Source organism: Crocodylus siamensis, chromosome 14, assembly GCF_052110815.1.
Source record: "Crocodylus siamensis isolate JL-2025a chromosome 14, ASM5211081v1, whole genome shotgun sequence".
In the NCBI taxonomy this organism is placed as follows: Eukaryota; Metazoa; Chordata; order Crocodylia; family Crocodylidae; genus Crocodylus; species Crocodylus siamensis.
In genome coordinates this window covers 22,233,883-22,251,840 of record NC_143408.1, presented here as the reverse complement: position 1 = coordinate 22,251,840, position 17,958 = coordinate 22,233,883, and positions in this window count along the sequence as shown.

Sequence of the window (17,958 nt, the reverse complement as noted above, 5' to 3'; positions counted from 1 at the left end):
AGGAGCACCTCTAAGTCCATGCAAAATCCCTAATTCTTTAGTGTTTTTTGAGCATGCTTATGTTACATATGCATTCTTTTGTTATAAACAAGTAGTAGACCATCTGACTGGGGCAACACTAGGGCTGCTTATACATGTGACAATTGTCCTTTTTAGAAGCTTAATTGCCTTTTTACAGCTGTTTAACTGCATCATGTGTTACATGCGTGGTGGTATATTACAATTTAATTTTGTCATGTTTATGTTGCAATATTGCAATGTAAATGATTTGTTATGCAACTGAAATGCATCAGATTGTGTTTTAGACAGCTGCAATTTGTTAGGTAGCAAACAATACAACCATCCCCAAGCTGGCCCAGGCTTCCAGCACCCTGTACTCTGCTCTCTACCACCTTCTCTGGTCACCAGCATACCCAGCTGCTCTCCTGCTGCTTCCCCATGCTGTCCCAGAGGCAACCAAAAGGATTGAGCCCCTTGCTGTAACATTGACAGAAGCCCCTAAATTGAAAAAGTGGGTTTTTGATCATCACAATTAAAAACCCACTAATGAGAAATCCACTTCAATTTAGGGGAACAAAACCCCTGTCACCTGTACAAATGGCCTATGATTCTGAAGTGGCCTGTCTTTCTGCCACCAGCAATGCTTAAGGGCAAAGCAGGCTTAGGAAGCTACTGACTACTGCCACTAGCCTTTTGAGCGGATTCAGTAACACATTCAAAACCCAAGAGGATCATGCAGCCCATCAGCTAGACTATAGTTTGGGTTACTGAACTTTTACACTGATGCATTTTTTTTCTTTCGGGGAGGCAGAGGAAGTTTTAATTCTGGGTGGTCTTGTCCTCGTCGGACAAATCTAGACCTAATTATAAAGAAAGGAGATCAGACTTTTAACAAGCAGTCCATTCTCTGTTGTGGCTTCTCGGTGGGAAAAAAAAAAATCAATAAATAAGTGGCCAAGATAAGAGGTAGGCAAAGTGACAGACAATGAAGGGAAATGATTCCTTAGAAGGGCAGAGCATATTAATACCAAGATACAGAGGATCAGTATCTAAGTTTCAGCCTGTTTCCAACATGTACACCTAGAACTGGCAACATTTCTTGTTATGTTGCAGAACTATTTTAAGGGAGCTACAGGTGTAAGAAAGCCGGTCATTCTTATACTTGCACTCATTTCCATGAAGTGCTAGGGCTAATCTGTCCAGTGTAGCAATTCTGGGACCCAACAGGCCATTGCACAACCATAATTGAGGGGCGCAGCTTGTACACTGAGGGCGTACCTCAACCCAGCACAGCCACACCCTTGACATGCAACATATCTTGTGGTATGTTACATAAGGGCGCATGAAACTGCCTCTGGTCATAGACCTCATTGGGTGCATCTACATATGTATTTATGATGGCTTACATTTACTGTGCAGTAAGTTTACTGCACAGTAAATGGGAATAAGATGGCATCTACGTGTGCAGGTGTTAAACTGCATTAATGCTGCATATGGACTGACTTGGGACTAAAGTTAGTCCCAAGTCTGTCTACACACGGTGTGCCTATGCAGTAAGGGGTCTACGCAAGCATTACTGCATGATAACTAATCGGGTGTAAATTTGATACCTGTATGATGCAGGTATCAAACTTGTGCTCAAGTCAGCACAAGTCACCATATTTACTGTGCAGAATGGGGGTGTACATATAGATGTGCAGTAATTGAATTGAACGTGTGCGTCTACATGAGTACAAGTAGGCACAGGAAGGTATCTACACCACACAATCACTTAAAAAAAATCTTCTGATGCCTTCTGGTTGAAGAACCATTAACTATCAACTATTTTAAGGACTAACCTTACCATAACAAGATGGTGCTGTATAGGAGGAGAGGTGGAAAGAAAAAGTCAGGCTATTGGGTCATTGTTAATCTTATTCCACTGCAGATGGAAACAGGATGTTTATAGCAAATGCTGGAGGAAATCTAAGAATATCCACACACCAGAAGAGCAGAAACCGGATCCCCTGCTCTCTGGCACTCTGCAAGTATGGACTGAAGACTTAAGCAAATTGAGGTATCTGACCAAAACAACAGTCTATAAAGAAACAAGGTTCAGGACTGAAAATTCACATGCCTGCTATATCATATGGCAACATGATCCCGAATAGATTTCTCATGGTGCACAATCTGAAGGAGATGCCAGTTATTACCACAGCAAGAAACAAGTTTGAGTGAGAATACATCTTTGCCCAAACACCTTTTGCATGGAATCATTTTTGTTGCAGGTTAAAGCACTTTAACCCACAGTTCTGCAGATGCTCAAGGAAAAGGTTACTTGTTATTACATCAGCCTTGGGCCAAGTACATATTATGTACTCTAATAACAAAAGTTTATAGTGGTCCAAAAAGTGTCCTCCCTCCAACCCTTTATGCCACACTTGAGTTCTTCTGTTAACCAGTGGATACTTGATTTGATATCTTCTGCATCTCCATTGTCATCACATGACAGATGCCAACAGTCATATTGGGGATGCCCCCATTTATTTTCTCCAGTGACTTGGATCAAAAGAATTTCATTTATACTTCTAAAGTCATCCAAGCAACAAATTCCAACCTAGAAAACCTCTTTGCATAGTCACCAGTAGTAAAGATGCTCCCATTTCAACTGTAATCATCACTGAATGGAAGCTAGCTTTAATTGTGTGCATCTGTGTAGTGTCCAGCCAAACTGAACTTCAGCCCTATTATGGGACAACTCAGCCTAGTGCAATATAAATAAAGAAATGTGTGTGTTGTGGTAGTCTCCAGGAGACTCGGTCACAGCCCCAGTACACACAATGCTAAGTGGTGTACAGAGAACAAAAAGGTGGTGCCTGCCTCCAAATGGCTCACGGTACGTGCACCTTGCAACACATGGCAGGAATGCAGATGGTCCCTGGTTCTGTTGGTAGAACAGACACACTTCTGGCTTCTGTGCATTGACTCACAGATCAAAAGCCATGTTTATCCCTGCTAATTAAATAGTGCTGATCCAAGTAAAATGGTGAAGGATACAGGCCTTAAAATATAGGGTATTAGCTTTTACACATCCAATTGTTTATTGGACCACACAATGTGCTTCTGGGATGCCATGGGTTAAGTTACTAGTTCATAAAGCAAATATCTTTCCTTAGTATGCAACTATTCTTTCATGCTCCAGTCTTAGCCAAACCAGTCAGGCCAGCTGCCCCTACTGCTTGCATTTGAACTCCTTAACTTTTCATTACCTTCTCTTCTCTCTTACAGTTGGCTTCTTTATACGGCTTGCTCTGGTTTGAACTAGCTCTCACCACCCCTTCTGCAATGCATCTGGTTACCAGGGAATTCCTGCTTGCTTGACCAGAGGCAGCAAGATACAACCTGAGAGTTGGTTTAAGGTGAGGAGCTTGCCTACAGTAAAGTGGGGAGTCTGGTCCAGGGACAGCAAGCCTTACTGTGGAAGGTGATCGAGCCCTTGTCGCTACCTAGACAGGCAGGCATTTATTTCTGAAGCCCAAGGTCCAAATCCTGGCAGTAGCCCTGCACCAGTGCACATTTGCACCATATTCTGCCTCAGAAGGCTGGGAGCATAATTTCTAAATGCTTGTAGCTCATGCATGGTCCCCTACTGCATGCAGACACTGAGTTCATATTAAATCTCACAACACAAAGACTTCACAGGAGTCTGAAGCCTTATGTGTTATAGGGACGTTAGCCCAGATTAAATCTCACACTGGTAATGGCTCTAAGTGTTTTAATATCTTATGTAGGAGATGAAGTTCTTGCAGACAGGGCAGGACCTGGTCATCTGTGATCCAAATACAAAATGGCTATTGGCATCACCAGAAAGGGCACAGACTGTAGTGGGACCCCTACCCCATAACTGAAGAGGGAACTGAGACTCAGCTGGCTGGCTCCAGCCTCACTGGAGGAACTGGTGGGAGCAGAAGGGCCTTTAATAAAGTGGCCATCAGCCCCAGGTGTACCTAGCACATCATGGCCTCTCATGGGCTGGCCTGGGGGGTAGTGGGTCAAGTGACCCAGAGAAAGGAGAATAAGCCCAGGGCTTGGAGCAAGGGGGAAGTTTGGTCATGCATGCTGCAGGATGTGGGCCATCTGGGGGGAGAGGGCCTGCACTGACCAGGAGGAAGGACTCCAGACTGCAAAGGAGCTGCAAGCAAACCCCCACACCACTGGGCAGCAGCGGATAGATGTTTGAGCCTGTGTTATAGCATTACCACAGAGTGGCGATGACCCAGGACAAGGGATCTTTTTGTTGGGGTTTGAATACCAGAGGGCCAGGTTGCAGCTGTAGGAGCAGAGGAGGCTGCTGAGAGAGGGTGCTAGGGGCACCCCAGATTCTAGACTCTTTGAAGGGGCAGAAGTGTTGCTGGTGGCCGACAGCAAACACTGAGGTGTAAGCCCAGGGCCTGCGAAGGGTGAGAGACCAGGGGGCTGAGGGCCATAAAGCCTGCAGAAGGCATGGCTGGAGCTGGGGACCTAGGGTCCTGGTACAGCGGACCTCTGGTGAAGAGACCCAGCTAGAGTGAAGTGGGTAGAGGCCAGAGGACTTCAGCCCCATCCTTGTGCCCTTGTTTGGCGAAAAACCCCTCTGCCCTCTAGGGGCAGCCCTCCCTGCCCATCATAACGGGCATGCCAGGGTGAGACCTTGAGAGGCCAGAGGGGCAAGCAGAACAGGACCCAGGTGGCTGCTAGGAGGGGTGACTTGTGTAGCACATCTGGTGCTAGGGCAGTCATGCATTTGAGGGCCCCATTCAGCCAGGCAGCACCTCTGGAAGAGGATCTTCCATTGCCCTTCAGTAGCTCAAAATTTTGAATTCTGGAAAATGTTAGTTATGCTCCTGCCGGCATAGGCCCTTGATGTTCCCATCTCTGGCATGTGAGGGATCTTTTTCAGCGCCTAGACTGAGTCGCTCTGCACACCCACCAGCTTGATTCCCAGCATGTATGTTGTTGTACAAGCCTTAGAATAGGTTTGCTCCACCCGAATTGCAATGATCAGGAATTGGCACTGCATATTCAACATCCCAACAGACTGCTACAGAAGGGGCCACTTGAGCCTGCCAATGATGGACACATCCTTTTATGCCTGTAGGATGGAGAGTGTTTACACTGCCATTAACTCAGAGGTAGGGCTTGTGTTTTGATATCTCATTCATAATCCAATTTAATGGGCAGGAAACCTTTTCCATTACCTCTTTCAGCAGTGCCACCTCCATAAGGTGAAGCATCTCCAATGGGCAACACAGTGCAGCCGGTTGGTCAGTGGGTAGCTTATTGTGGCTGTAGGCAGAAAACAAATGTAGCAGTGAGTTCCCCCCACTACACACACCTCTGAAGAGCTGTTGGTTGCAATGATGCTATGAAAACAACATCTACTGAAGCTAGAGATGGCAGACGGCAGTGCTGGCAGACCCCACCACCAAGCAGCTCCTGGTCCTCCGTCAAAGGTAACAAAAATACTAAAATCGTGACGGCCTGAAATCCATGTACTCACACAGTGCATGCCATACAATCTCAATGGTGCTGCCCCTTGGGGCTGTTGATGAGATTCCAACTTTGCCGGACTTCAGGTACTCACTCTTTAAAGCTGTTCCCACCCAACAGCTAGGTACCTAAGGACTAATAGAAAAGTTGTCCTTGTGAACTGCAAATTGAGGCAGTCACCCACCGACTGGTACTAGAGCTTTCAGAGAGGAAGGATGATTTACCTCTGCATTGTGTCTACATGTGCTTGTGAAACCTGCTCTGATCAGTACCACTTATGGACTTTTTTCCCCAAAACATTATAACAAAAATCAAAGCGACTGTAGAACTGGTATAGATCCACTGTTGTGAGAGATCTTGGGAGTTGACGCTTCCTGGCAACCCTGCAAGTTAACACCCCTCTTCACCCTGTTTATCATTCAGATCTGAACTTCCAGGTCACTGTACGGTAGAGGACTAGGTCATTTGCATTGCTAATATCAGTCAATTCCCTACTTGGACATTAATTGGCTTCCCTTTTTAAGCAGAGCAGTGAGGATTTTATTTCTTAGGTGAAAGCATGAGACTGTGTAACTTTCAGTTGCAGGTGGGAAATGTTGGGCTGGAAACCAAGGTCAGCCAGGCCCTTCATGTTCCAAGGCTCTTAAGGCTGAGAGGAACACAGCACCTTCATCCCAGAATAAGGATAGCTATATAAGGAGTTATTTAGCAGTAGCTGCCCTTCAGTAGCTTCATGGGTGGACAGTGTAAGAAGCTGGTAGGAGTGCTGCACACTCAGGGAACAGTGACTTTTTAAATTTGTTTTGACCATGGCAAGCAGAGCCTTTGGCCTTGTCTGCAGACAGTCCAGGTGCTTCCTCCTGTCTCTTCCTGGAAACCTTGACATGCCTGGATTCAGCATGGAGTATAAGATTTTGCAGGGCTGTTAACCAATATCTCTTTCCCTTCCCAACCTGTAGATCTGGCCCGTGTCATTGGATGTGAATGGCTGTGGCAGCACATACAACAGGTAACTCCAGTTCCTGAGGCCAGGAACCTTCTTGCTAGAGACATTGTAGAGAGGCTGGGAGCAGGGAATGGGGGGGATAAAGAGTCTCCAGGCAGAGGCTGCTACTCCTACCTGCAATGTTCGCTGCTGCCCTCCCCAACCCTTGTGCTGGGGCAGGCAGGGGTGGAGCTGGTGGGCCAACATGTGCAGCAGATGGCTTCTGAAATCCAGTTTCACCAGAAGAGTGAACCTGCACGGACTGTGCTGCAGGCAGGGCTCCTTTGCCACCTGAGGCCTGACCCAGAGCCCCCTGAAAGTGAAGAGGGTCTTTTCTGCTGACTTGAGAAAAAGCCTTTAGGTCACATTCTCTGAGCTGAGAAGTGGGTCAAGATGAGAGCCTTGGAAACTCCTTCCTAAACTCCAAACTACTCTGGCCACTGAGAACTTGACCCTTTTTTCAGATGGCCTGCCACTTGCATGCACAAGAGGGTCGGAGTCCCCAGAGCTTCAGGGAAGCTGGAAGCCTGGTGCCCAGGCACCTCATCATCCACTTGCTTCCAATTTTAGCTGAGGAAATACAGAGATCAGCACTGTAGGACCATGGCAAGGGAGCATGGATGGGTGCCCTGTGTCTCCCCAAACAATGAGCTCAGGTGCAAGCAACCAAAAGAAATGACTCATTTTTGCCAAGCAAGCTCAAAGCATAATCAGGCAGAGCAATATCAGCCTCAGTTTACCTTAGTTGTTTCAGGGTGTACACAGCTCGGGACTGGTGCTGTTTCTTCAAAAAGGAAGCCTCCACTTCGTTGTGGCATGGCCTGACTGGCAAAGGTGCTAGCAACAGGATGCTCCTTAGGTCCTCAGTAGTGTTTAGGGGGGTTGGAGGCCAGTGGAAATCAAGTCTTTATTATGCCATTACTTAGTTTCATTGGAAGCCTTGAGACAGTTGGTTATTTTCCTCTAAAGCCTCCAGGCCTACATTCAGATTTCATCATTTAAAAAAAAAAAAAAAGTTTTCTCTCGAGCCATGAGGATAAAGAGCTTGAAATATACTTTGTCTAAAGCAAAGGAGACCAATAGAGAGAGTTTTACCTTTCTCAATTTTTAAGTCTCAAGATTTCTAGCTGCCTTCACCCTCTCCCCAGGTAGCAAGATTAGCCTGCCTCTTGATCTCTGAACATCTGGGGATGGTAGTACTACTGTTGACTGAGTAAGGCCTCATCCTTGTTGGGGTTTAGCCCACTTCTGACCCATGTTCAGGGCTTGCCCTGGAGTAGCTGTGCCTGTGGCTGCAAGAAGGGGTAATCCTCAGCCTACCAACCATTATCTAAATGAAGCCCCTTCTCTGGTGCATCTGGCTGGGATGGGGTAGGGGGAAGCATTTTAATTCTGTTAAATCCTAGTGAAGTCAAAGCAGCTTGTAGGTTTTTACAAGTCACCAAGTAGCATTCAACTCCAAGTACCTCCATAGCCCAACAAAAAGACTACAGAGGAAGTCTCAGGTTTAATTCTTCCTGGTAACATGTGCAGAGGCCACATTGCTGTGCATTCACTTATACACATGATGGGGGCTTAATCTCTGAGGTTTTATTCTATGCCCCCTAAATTGGAATGGTGGAGCATAGAATAAAACCCCGTGGACTAAACCATTTTAATTTTTCTGTTGCATTATGGTGAGGGGCCTGATTTCTGTGCAACCCCCCCCCCCTTTTTTTTGTCAGACCCAGAGACCACCCAGGGCCAGGGGGCCTGAGCTGTGGGAAGCCCTGGTCCTTCCCCCTGCTGCAGCAGCAGTACCCCACTAGCAGGCTGTATGCTGCCCCAGCTTGAAGGCAGCACTCAGCCTGAGCCTGCCTGGGGAGCAGTGCCCGGCAGGCTTCCAGTGGGCAGGGTTGGGGACAAGTTGGATGGGGACAAATTGGATTGGGCCAGGTGCTGCCAAGCCTGCCCACCTCTCCTGAAGCCTGGGGGCAAGCTGACAGCTGCAGCACTGCAGTTGCCAAAGTTGCAAACTAAACTACATCTAGATGTTGTAAACTAAGCTACAATGCAAAACCATTTTAAACCCCAAAAAGTCTTGCACATGTATGCTGTAAGGACATTAACCCACACAATGTGACATTTGTCACATGTACATGTTAGTGGCATCACATGTACAAGCACCCTGGTGCACTACCTCAAGCAAGCGGTACCCCCTTAGTGCAATGCTCCCTCTCTCTGCTAATGTTCATGATTCACAGAGAGAATCTTAACACTGTTGAAAGCTCAATCTAGGATCCAGAAGCTTTGAGTTTGACCCCTGACAAAGTTAAGGTGTTTAGCAGGTTTTTATGGCTTACGCAGTTGCAACCAAGTGCAAGAGTGCCACGTTGGGTGGGCACAACTTCCAGTTGAGTTACTGGCATATGCAAGTGCTATGCCTACAAATCATCGAGTTTGCATGATCAAGCTTTCTTGTTTTCTGCATTTTAGGGCAGAGGGCATGTTCTTTGATTCCAAGGGCCCCTCCCATCACTGTAGAGTCAACTCATTTAGCGATGTCCAGCAAGGGCAGCCACACTGTGAAATAAAACTCGAGGTACTCGTGCTAACTGGATTAGCAGCCGAGGAACTGTGCTCACATAAGCTTTAGTGTGTGTGCCCTGAAGGGCAGAAGCTCCACCAGCTTGTAGTGGTGAAGATGGGACTTGTGCAGTGAAGGCATCATCTCACACAAGTGACTCAAGTAAGTCCCAAACCATCAGTGCACAAATCCAGACCAGCACTACTGGCAGTACTGCACAGAGGTGTTTCATTGCACTGGGGAGCATATTTGCTGCCCGTTCTGGTACCCCTTTGGCAACAGCTGCCTGAAGAAGTTGGCATTTCATCAGGGCAAACCACATTTCACCCTTACGCACTGGAGCATCATGCACATGACTTCTAGGTTATATTTCTGCCCATAGCAGGATAAGATCACCCAGGTACTTGGATAGATAACCACCCAAAGTAAAGTAGCAGTGGGCAGTGGGCCCCCCCCTTTTTTTTTTTTGTCAAAAAGCCTAGCATTTAGGGCACTATCAGGGAGTGGGGCACAGAGGAGGTTTGATCTTGTATCTCTTTCTTCCCAGCACAGTACTCTAACCACCAGACTGCAGGATAGGAATTTCCCGGAACAACCTCCAAGCCTCCTCGTGAGGCTGCCCTTACTTCACCTAATGTGTAGTATTCACTGGATTAAGTCGATAAAGAGCACTGCAATAGCTTCTGCCCCACTAGAGACAAGGGGCAAACAGCAAGACCTTTCAAGGACAGCCTTCCCCTCCAAGATACCCACCTGCTAGCTTGCACTCCTGCTCCTGCTCCTGCCCCCACATATCTTCCCCACTTGCCCACCCAATGCTTATCCCAAACTGAATCTGTAGCATTGAGCTAGAACAGGCAACACAGGCCATAACATGACCACCTTGAGTTTTTTAACATGTGTCTAGGAACTTACCCAGATAACCTCCAATTAAAAGCAAAAATGAAACAAAGAAAGTAGCTTGGTTTCAGCCCTAAGCAAAGGAAGTTGTTATTCCATATTTTTTCCATATTCTTATTCCATATTTCTCTGGGCCCATTTATAGCTATGAAAGCAAAAAAAACCCCACCCCCTAGCAAAACAAACCAACAGAGGGACAGTCATAAATAAAGGATCCCTCACTATTATTCATAGGCAAAAGAGAAACTCAAGTGTTATCTCTAGCCATTCACTGACCCAACTGTTTAAAAGCAAAAAAATACCTCTGAGAACAGGACCTTTACCAATAGCCGCTGGCTGATGGATGCTACCATCTTCCATGCACAGACACTTTATATGTTCAACTAACTCAGAAGCTGAGCACATGCTGAGCCAACTTTGAGCAGCCACACGCAGAGGCAGACTGCTTCCCCCAGTGCCTGAAGCAGCCAGGCCTACCAGTGCAGCTGTGCTAAATGAGTCAAGATTAGCAGTGGGAGAACACACCTGATCTAAGGCTGCTTCATCAAGGGTGAGCTGCTGAAATGCAAAGGGCTTTGAAACGGTGCCCACAGAGAGGTCAGCAAGGCACACTAAGATCAGAGTGCTCTCACATAGACATGGCAAGCACGTTGATTAAGCAGGGCATCCTGTTCATTGCTGCCACATGGACATGGCAGAGCCATCCCCTCTTACATGCAGGTTGATTAAGCAGGGCATCCTGCTCACTGTTGTAACACCTGCGTTTGTGTAAACCCGGCCTCTGTGTCAGTGAGTTGGCAAGGGGAGGGTTTCACTTACGACTGAAGCAAGCTTGGTTTCTGTATGAATATTAATCCTTGGCCTCAGTGTCTCCCTGAAATGCATTATTCTTCCAGAATCAAACCTTGAAGATCTCTCAGTTTTGCTTTAGGCAACACTCAGTGACTGCAGCTACAAGCTTTCCTAAATAAAGGCTACAGGTAAAACCACTTTCAGTACTGGTTCTCACGGTGCAGGAATTAGAAGGAGCTGCACTCCTCCTCACTGAGGCCCTGCCATGTTTTCATATTTGATAGGAACAAACATTTCTTAAACAAGAAGCATGCCTGTGCCCAGAGACATTAATGTTAGGAATATAGCTGAACCCATAGACCTGGCTACAGGACTTGCATCTCATTGTGCGGGGTATTGCCCAAACAGAGCCTCTGATCCTGCAAACACTTGTGTTAGCTTTGGCCGTGACGATGGTTGTTTGCAAGCACAAAATTAAGCTCAAGCGATAGTACTGGCAGTATATAGGGCCAGAAAATGCAAGTACCTCCCTGTCCCAAAGCATTTAGCTCTTCGGGGCTGGGACATGCCATCTGTAGGAGTACAATATACAGCCCCGTGCTGATAAAGGCAGCTTTCTGCAGCTGGCACATAAGCATTTTGCAATTATATGGATTAATCTAATGGGATGGATTTAGCTAATGGACTTTCTACTCTGACCTGTAGGTTAACACACATGCATGCTCTGTTAGGCCAGCAGAGATTGGTTCAGCATAATCAACCCACTAACAACAGAAAGAAAAGCAAGGATTCATAAGCACATGATCTCATGAAGCAGGTTGGTCTTGTGCTAACAGCACAGGGAAGGGTATCAAGGCCACAGGATTATATTCCTGTCTTTGCCACAGAGGCCCTTTGTGGCTAGATCAGTTTCTCGTGGTGCATAACCTTCTGATCCCAATGCCTTTAAACAGAGGTGTTGCATTTCTGTATTTTCATCTAGAATGGGGACAGAAGTTCCCTGTCTCACAGTAATGTTATCAGCTGAAAAGTGAGTGGTGATTTGGGGTGACCACAGGTTTGGGAGCCCGACCTAATTTGCAGAAGGCAGGTACTTCAAAGATTACTGTCCTTTTAAGTTATTTCAAAGTTGGGCACCTCAAATCATCAGCTGTTTTTAAAAATCTTCGCCTCAGTTCATTTGCAAAAAGTGCTTGGGATCTCTGACCAGATAGTCATACGACTAGCAATAGGAGAACCTGCTGGAATAAGGCAAAGCCTAATGTGGACCCTTGCCTCCAGCTCATTTCTTGCTGAAGTTTCGCTCTCTGCTTTGTCCCCATTATCATTTTTGAAGTCTTCTATCCTGAATCTGCTTGCTCTGGTTACACCTGGAAGTAGAAGTGAGACAAGCTCTTCTCATTTTCCTGCCACCTGAAATGGAAGTCAGAGGGACAGGATATTTCACAGAGAGGGGCAACATATTAGTTACGCGATCCAACTGATTTGCAGTCCAGGCCTGGGAAAGCTTTCAAAACCTCTGAGGTTTGCCCATCGCATCCTCTATAACTACAAACATCAAGACCGCTATGTACTTCCAAATGCAAGTTGGGGCCAAACCTGTTTCCCTGTACGGCAACAAGCCTTCTTTCCATTTCAACAGGAAAAGGAGCTGGCATTTTACCAATCGCTTGGTGTCAGCTGGCAAGGAATGTCCCGAGCTGAAGCCTATCTTGATCATGAAAATACTATGAATGGTCAAGTTATTTATTTTTCCGACACGTCGGCCTGTAGGCCAGCCAGTGCTGAGTCTCACATAGTCTCCATACCACCCCAGTTACAAGCCTTGTAAAACTTCCACATTAGAAAGCAGACGGCTATTTAGTCTGAAGCTCTGGAGCAGCTACAGGAAAAACAACATTGTTCTGTTCAGGTCTAACCTCCTCCATGGCAACTTCATCATACTGGCCTGCCTTATGAGACTACTGGAGGCTCCCAGACCTGGCACTGAGAGTGCGCCTCATGTGGGCCCAAGGCTGGTTTTGCCTCTACCAACAGGCTTTGGTTTATCTAATACTTATTCCAAATGTGTGTTTGGAGCTATCAGAAGGCAGAGCTAACCTTAGCCACAGCCAGATGACACAGTATAGCATTTCAGACACTGCTCTCTGTTCAGTCACTGGGAGCTCAGGGCCCCACATCCCCGCTTCGGCTCAAGATCTCTGCCCTATTGTATTACACCAATGACAGGCAGTGCTGTTTTTCAGACTCCCCCCAGATCTTTAGGCTGTCCCATCTTCTTCAACAGCACTGCATCCAATGCTACAGATTCAGGGGCATGGTAGGAAACTATCAGAGCCCGTTGCGGGTTATGCAGCAGACACACTGACCTGATGCTTTGAGGCATCAAAGCAGCAGGAGCAGTTCTGCAAGCTCAGCATGTGCCTGAAGCCCACTGGCTTCCATGAATGAAGGGAGTGCAGAAGTCAGTCTGTATATAAGGGAAAGGGAAGAAAAAAGTTCTCATTTCCTATGGGTTACCTCCATAACTAGGACTTGGCCTGGAAATACATTTGCAGCATTTAAAGGAGCATTTTTTATTCTCTTCTCTTGGAAGGTCTCTCTCTGGTTCAGCCTACTCACGGAAGAGTGGAAAGTGCTCACAGAAGCAGCACCTCCCAGGTCTCATTAGAAGTGCTTGAGACAAAGGAATCTGTCCTTGCCTTCTGCTAGCTAGTCACAGCAGTGGGTGCCTCCTAGGCCAGCCATTTAAAAAAATATGCTGGTGCCTGCCTATATTGCGAGAGAAGAATGCGCTGGTACCAGCAGGGAAAGAAAGGAATTGGCTGTGATGGATGGATGCATGGACAGATTACGCTCTTTCTTCTCTGCTGGTACCAGCAGATTCTTCTGTCCCATGTACCACTTCCCCCTCCAGGCACTGCCACCTCCTCTTGTCCTCCCCTTGTCATGCTGGGTTCAAAAGGGTCAAGGCGTCATCAGCGCAGACTAATCGTCCTTAGCTTGTGCTATGTAAGAGCCTCCCTGAATGCATGCAAGAGCAGGGAGGTGGCTGGGATACAAGCAGGTTGCTCTAAATCATCTCCCTGATGAATTACAGTCTTTTGAATGGAGGAGCATTGTGCAGTCAGGGTGCAACATGGGAACAGCACTGTTTACTACATTGGAGAGGGATGGTTGGTTTTACGGGTTGTAAAGTGTGAATGGGGTCGGCCAGCTGGAGAGGAGAACAAGCACTCCCAGCAAAGTGAGCAGACAGAAAAATGGGAAGGGGAGAGACATGAAACCAGAGAAGTGCAGGGTTTGCAGGGAGGACACATGGAGAGGAAAATAAGCTTTGTGTCACCTTCCTCACCCCCAAAGGACTTGCTTCTTCTATAAGGCCCCACAACCACTGCACACTTAATATTTCTGTAAACTTCTTTCTGGGGCTCCTCATCCATCCTGCCTCTCTGGACTGGGTTTTCAGGGGTGCTGAGTCCCCAGTGTCTCCACTGTGCAGAATGGGATGTTAGCCTCTTTCTTTAGGCAATAAAATTTTCTCTGGGCCAGGGACAGCCTGTTATGTGGGCAATATTACTGCTCAGGAGAGTCATCCTACCAAAGGCAAGAGTGAGAAGGAGGAAACAGAGCAGGGCATAAAGAAAGAAGTGAAGGAGACTGAGTGAGGGATGGATGATGTATCCCAGACAAATTAAAAGCATATTGGAAGTTTTGTATTTAAAGCAAATAGAGTAAATTGAGCACAAGATCCACAAATAGCTGCCTGGCAAGAGTTAATTGATTCCCCCTAAAGCAGAAAGCACAGTTGCCGAGAGGGTCCCAAAAACAAGAGGGGCAGGGGAGTCAGGGGAGCGGGCCAAAGCTCACATGGTGCTGCTTTGCTTGGCCTCCACTTGATTAACATCATGCTCAGAGAAGAGATGGGGAGAAATGTGGACACACAGTGAAATAAATGACAGAAGGGGGAAGAAAAAAAAATCTTGTTTTAATTTTAAAGCTACCTAGAGGGCAATTCCCTTTTAGTTTTTTGCTTTCTTTCCCAAACAGAAAATGTGGGGTAGTAAGAGCGCTGGTATTTAGATCTGAGGCATCAAAATGAAAAGAAAACACATGGATATCATTTTTGTCTTTCTGACCTATTTCCAAATAATAAGATATTTGCTGAATGCAGATTACGCTGCGCACAGTTCTCTCCTCGGCCTCACTCCACTGATGATATCCATCACATGCCAACCTCACATGGGATTTAGCTCGTGGATTGACCATGCACCACTCATCCAGCCCATGGGGTCAGAAGCAGCTCTGCCCTAATGTGTTCATCTCTGACCATGTAGAGCATTTCCAGGAACTTCCTCAAGATCGTCTCTCCCCCAAACACTTCTCATTCCCCAAGAGAGAATATTTAAAATATGCAAAAGCTGGTGGAGAATATAAATTTATGGGGAATATAAATTCTAAGTATTTTTTTCTGTTTTCAATAATTGAATGGCTTGGTCCCATAAATATGTTTCAGTTGCTTCCTGGTACGTGAAGCAAGGGAGTTGCATTCCCAAGGCACGGAGATGGCTCTTCCTTTGATCTCCATTTTCTCAGTTTTCTTTTTAAAGTAATGTAGTGCTGGCAAAGCACATCGATCAGTTAAACTCCTGGGGCACTGCAAGAGTCCCTCAGGCTGACCAATAACATGACATGAAAGGATCAGCTGAGGGCTCTAGGGGAAGTATTACCCCCCCCAAAACCCCCCCCACAATCAGTCTGTAAGATTCATGGCCATGAGATATAAGTGTGGTTGAGGGCTTTGCAGAATTGCAAGGAATGTGACGAGGGACTAGATCATAGCATCTTCTTGCTGGGATCCTTTGACCCCAGCTGACTTCCTGCCCCTGGGGCAGGGGGCTGCACACGATGATCTCCCGAGGTCCCTTCCAGCCCTAGTGTCTGTGAATCTATAGAGATAAGGGATCTATGGTCTGCATTGTACTGAGTGAAGATCACATCTGTCCTCGCTTTCAACTGCATGGCAGCCACTGGTGGAAACTGGTCTTTCACCTCTCTCTCTCTTACATATTTATTTCTTTTTTTAACTGTTTTGCGATTCTTTGAGTCACGTCTCGTACAACCTGCCTTCTGTGTAAGTGAGACAAGGCAGACAGTTGAGTAGAAATGAGAGATCCTTGGTAACTCCCGCTGGCCACTACGTTTGACGTAAAAGAACTGAAACTACATGTCAGGAGGACCAGGTCCTCACTGCCATGTGACACCACCTCAAACTCGCAACTCCGATGGCTGTCCTGCTGGGAAGACCAAAGGCCAGGAACAATGAACTCCCGTCTCAGGAAAGTAGGAATTGATATGATGGTCAAACCACTGTGATCATCGTCCTCATGCAGTACAGCATCCTGTCTGACAGTGACTGGTACCACTTCAGAGGAAAATGCAAGAAACCCTGCAGTAGGTAACTATGGGATAATCCACTGCCAGGGATAGATTTTGCCTACATTTCTGTTGCCAGTGTGAAGAGGGATTTGGGTGTTATGTATGCCATGACTAACTTTTTGCACATGGAGAAATTCTCCAGTCTAGGACCTGTGGTGTCACATCTTAAATTCCTCCTTAGGCCATTATGTGGGTGCATACGAGGAAAAAAAAACCCTGGATAACAATAATTTTGCCAAGTCAGTTCTTCCTCTTCAAGCTCGAGCAAGGGGTGCTTGTTTAATAAGCGCGGTTTTCTAAGGTGGGGTGGAGAAGCCAGAGCAAATGCAGATTTATAACAAGGCTTCAACGGCTTCCTCATTCTTACATTTACTTACAGGTGACTGACAAAGCATAGGTAAATACAAATAAAGAGAAATTGCTTGAGGCAGTAAATGAATCATTAACGGAGGATGTCTGCTGACTTGATACAGTTCAAAACACATTTATCATCTGAAAACAAAATAACTAAAAATTATTATTCCCTGCCCTCTGCCAGAGATCTGAGTACAAGGATCCACCGAGTGTCTATAGCAGCACAGAATCGGCTATTTCCTCCTAGGCAGAGCTGGCCTTAGGGGTGGGCGACATGAGTGACCACCCAAGGTGCCATGGTCATGGGGGGGGGGGGAGGGGTGCCACACATGTATAAGGAGACTATGCTTACATTAGCACTCTCCCCTTGCCAATCCCTGCCCCAGGCAGGAGGAACGGTGCCAACCCAACCTGCCCCCCCACTTCCAGCCATTGCTCAGGAGGAGCTGGGCAGTGCAGACAGCAATAGCAGTGCCTGCTCGCCCACCTGCCTGGCACACATGCTGCTCGGGCTCCCCGCCCGCCTGCCTGCCTCTGCTGCACCAGCACCGCTGACTTGGTGGCGGGGAGGACTCCTCCTCTTTATATCCCAAGTTATCCAGAGAAGAAGGTGGACAATCATACCTGGGACTCATCCTAGCAATGACAGTAAGCTGCCTGTGAGCCTTCAAGACAGAAAACACCTCCCGACGGGTATCATCAATAGAGTCGGGCAGAGGAGAGAACTGCATGCCGTGTAATCTGCATTCAGCAAATATCTTATTATTTGAAAATAGATCAGATAGACAAAATAACATCCATATGAACTGATTGACCAAGACATTAGCTGCTCCTATGAGATCTGTGTTGGACCTTCTTTCTGAGTACTTCTGGGAAATAAATTACAACCAACAACAGCATTTCCCTCTGCAAAATGGAAACAGTAAGAACTTATATAACAGTGCCCGGCTGACTCAATGAAGCTATGCTACCAGTGCAGGTGAAGACCCATGTACCTGTTTTCCCCTTTTCCCCAGTCATTCAGTAGGTCTACTTCCCCTTTGGTCTCGACCTCAGAATATGCGCATACATCTTTATACTACACCGAAGGTGTCAACGTGCTGTGAAACGTATTTTAGCTTGGCCGTTCTCCCAAGGGTGTGGAGCACATTGGTATGTGGAGTGACCTACAACTCATGTCACTAATGGCAGAGCTGAGGAGAAGGGGGTATGAGGACAAGGACATTTGTGCAGTCTGTAGGCCTCATGCCCTATCACACACCAGGTAAAATGCACCTGCTTGTCAAACTGCAAAATACCAACAACAGGTCACATGCAAAAGAAAAAGTAAAACCAGAGCCTATTAGAAAAGATCTGCCTCCAGCTCACCCAGGTTTAGCTGACTGATCAACACAATATTATCCCCCATGGCTTT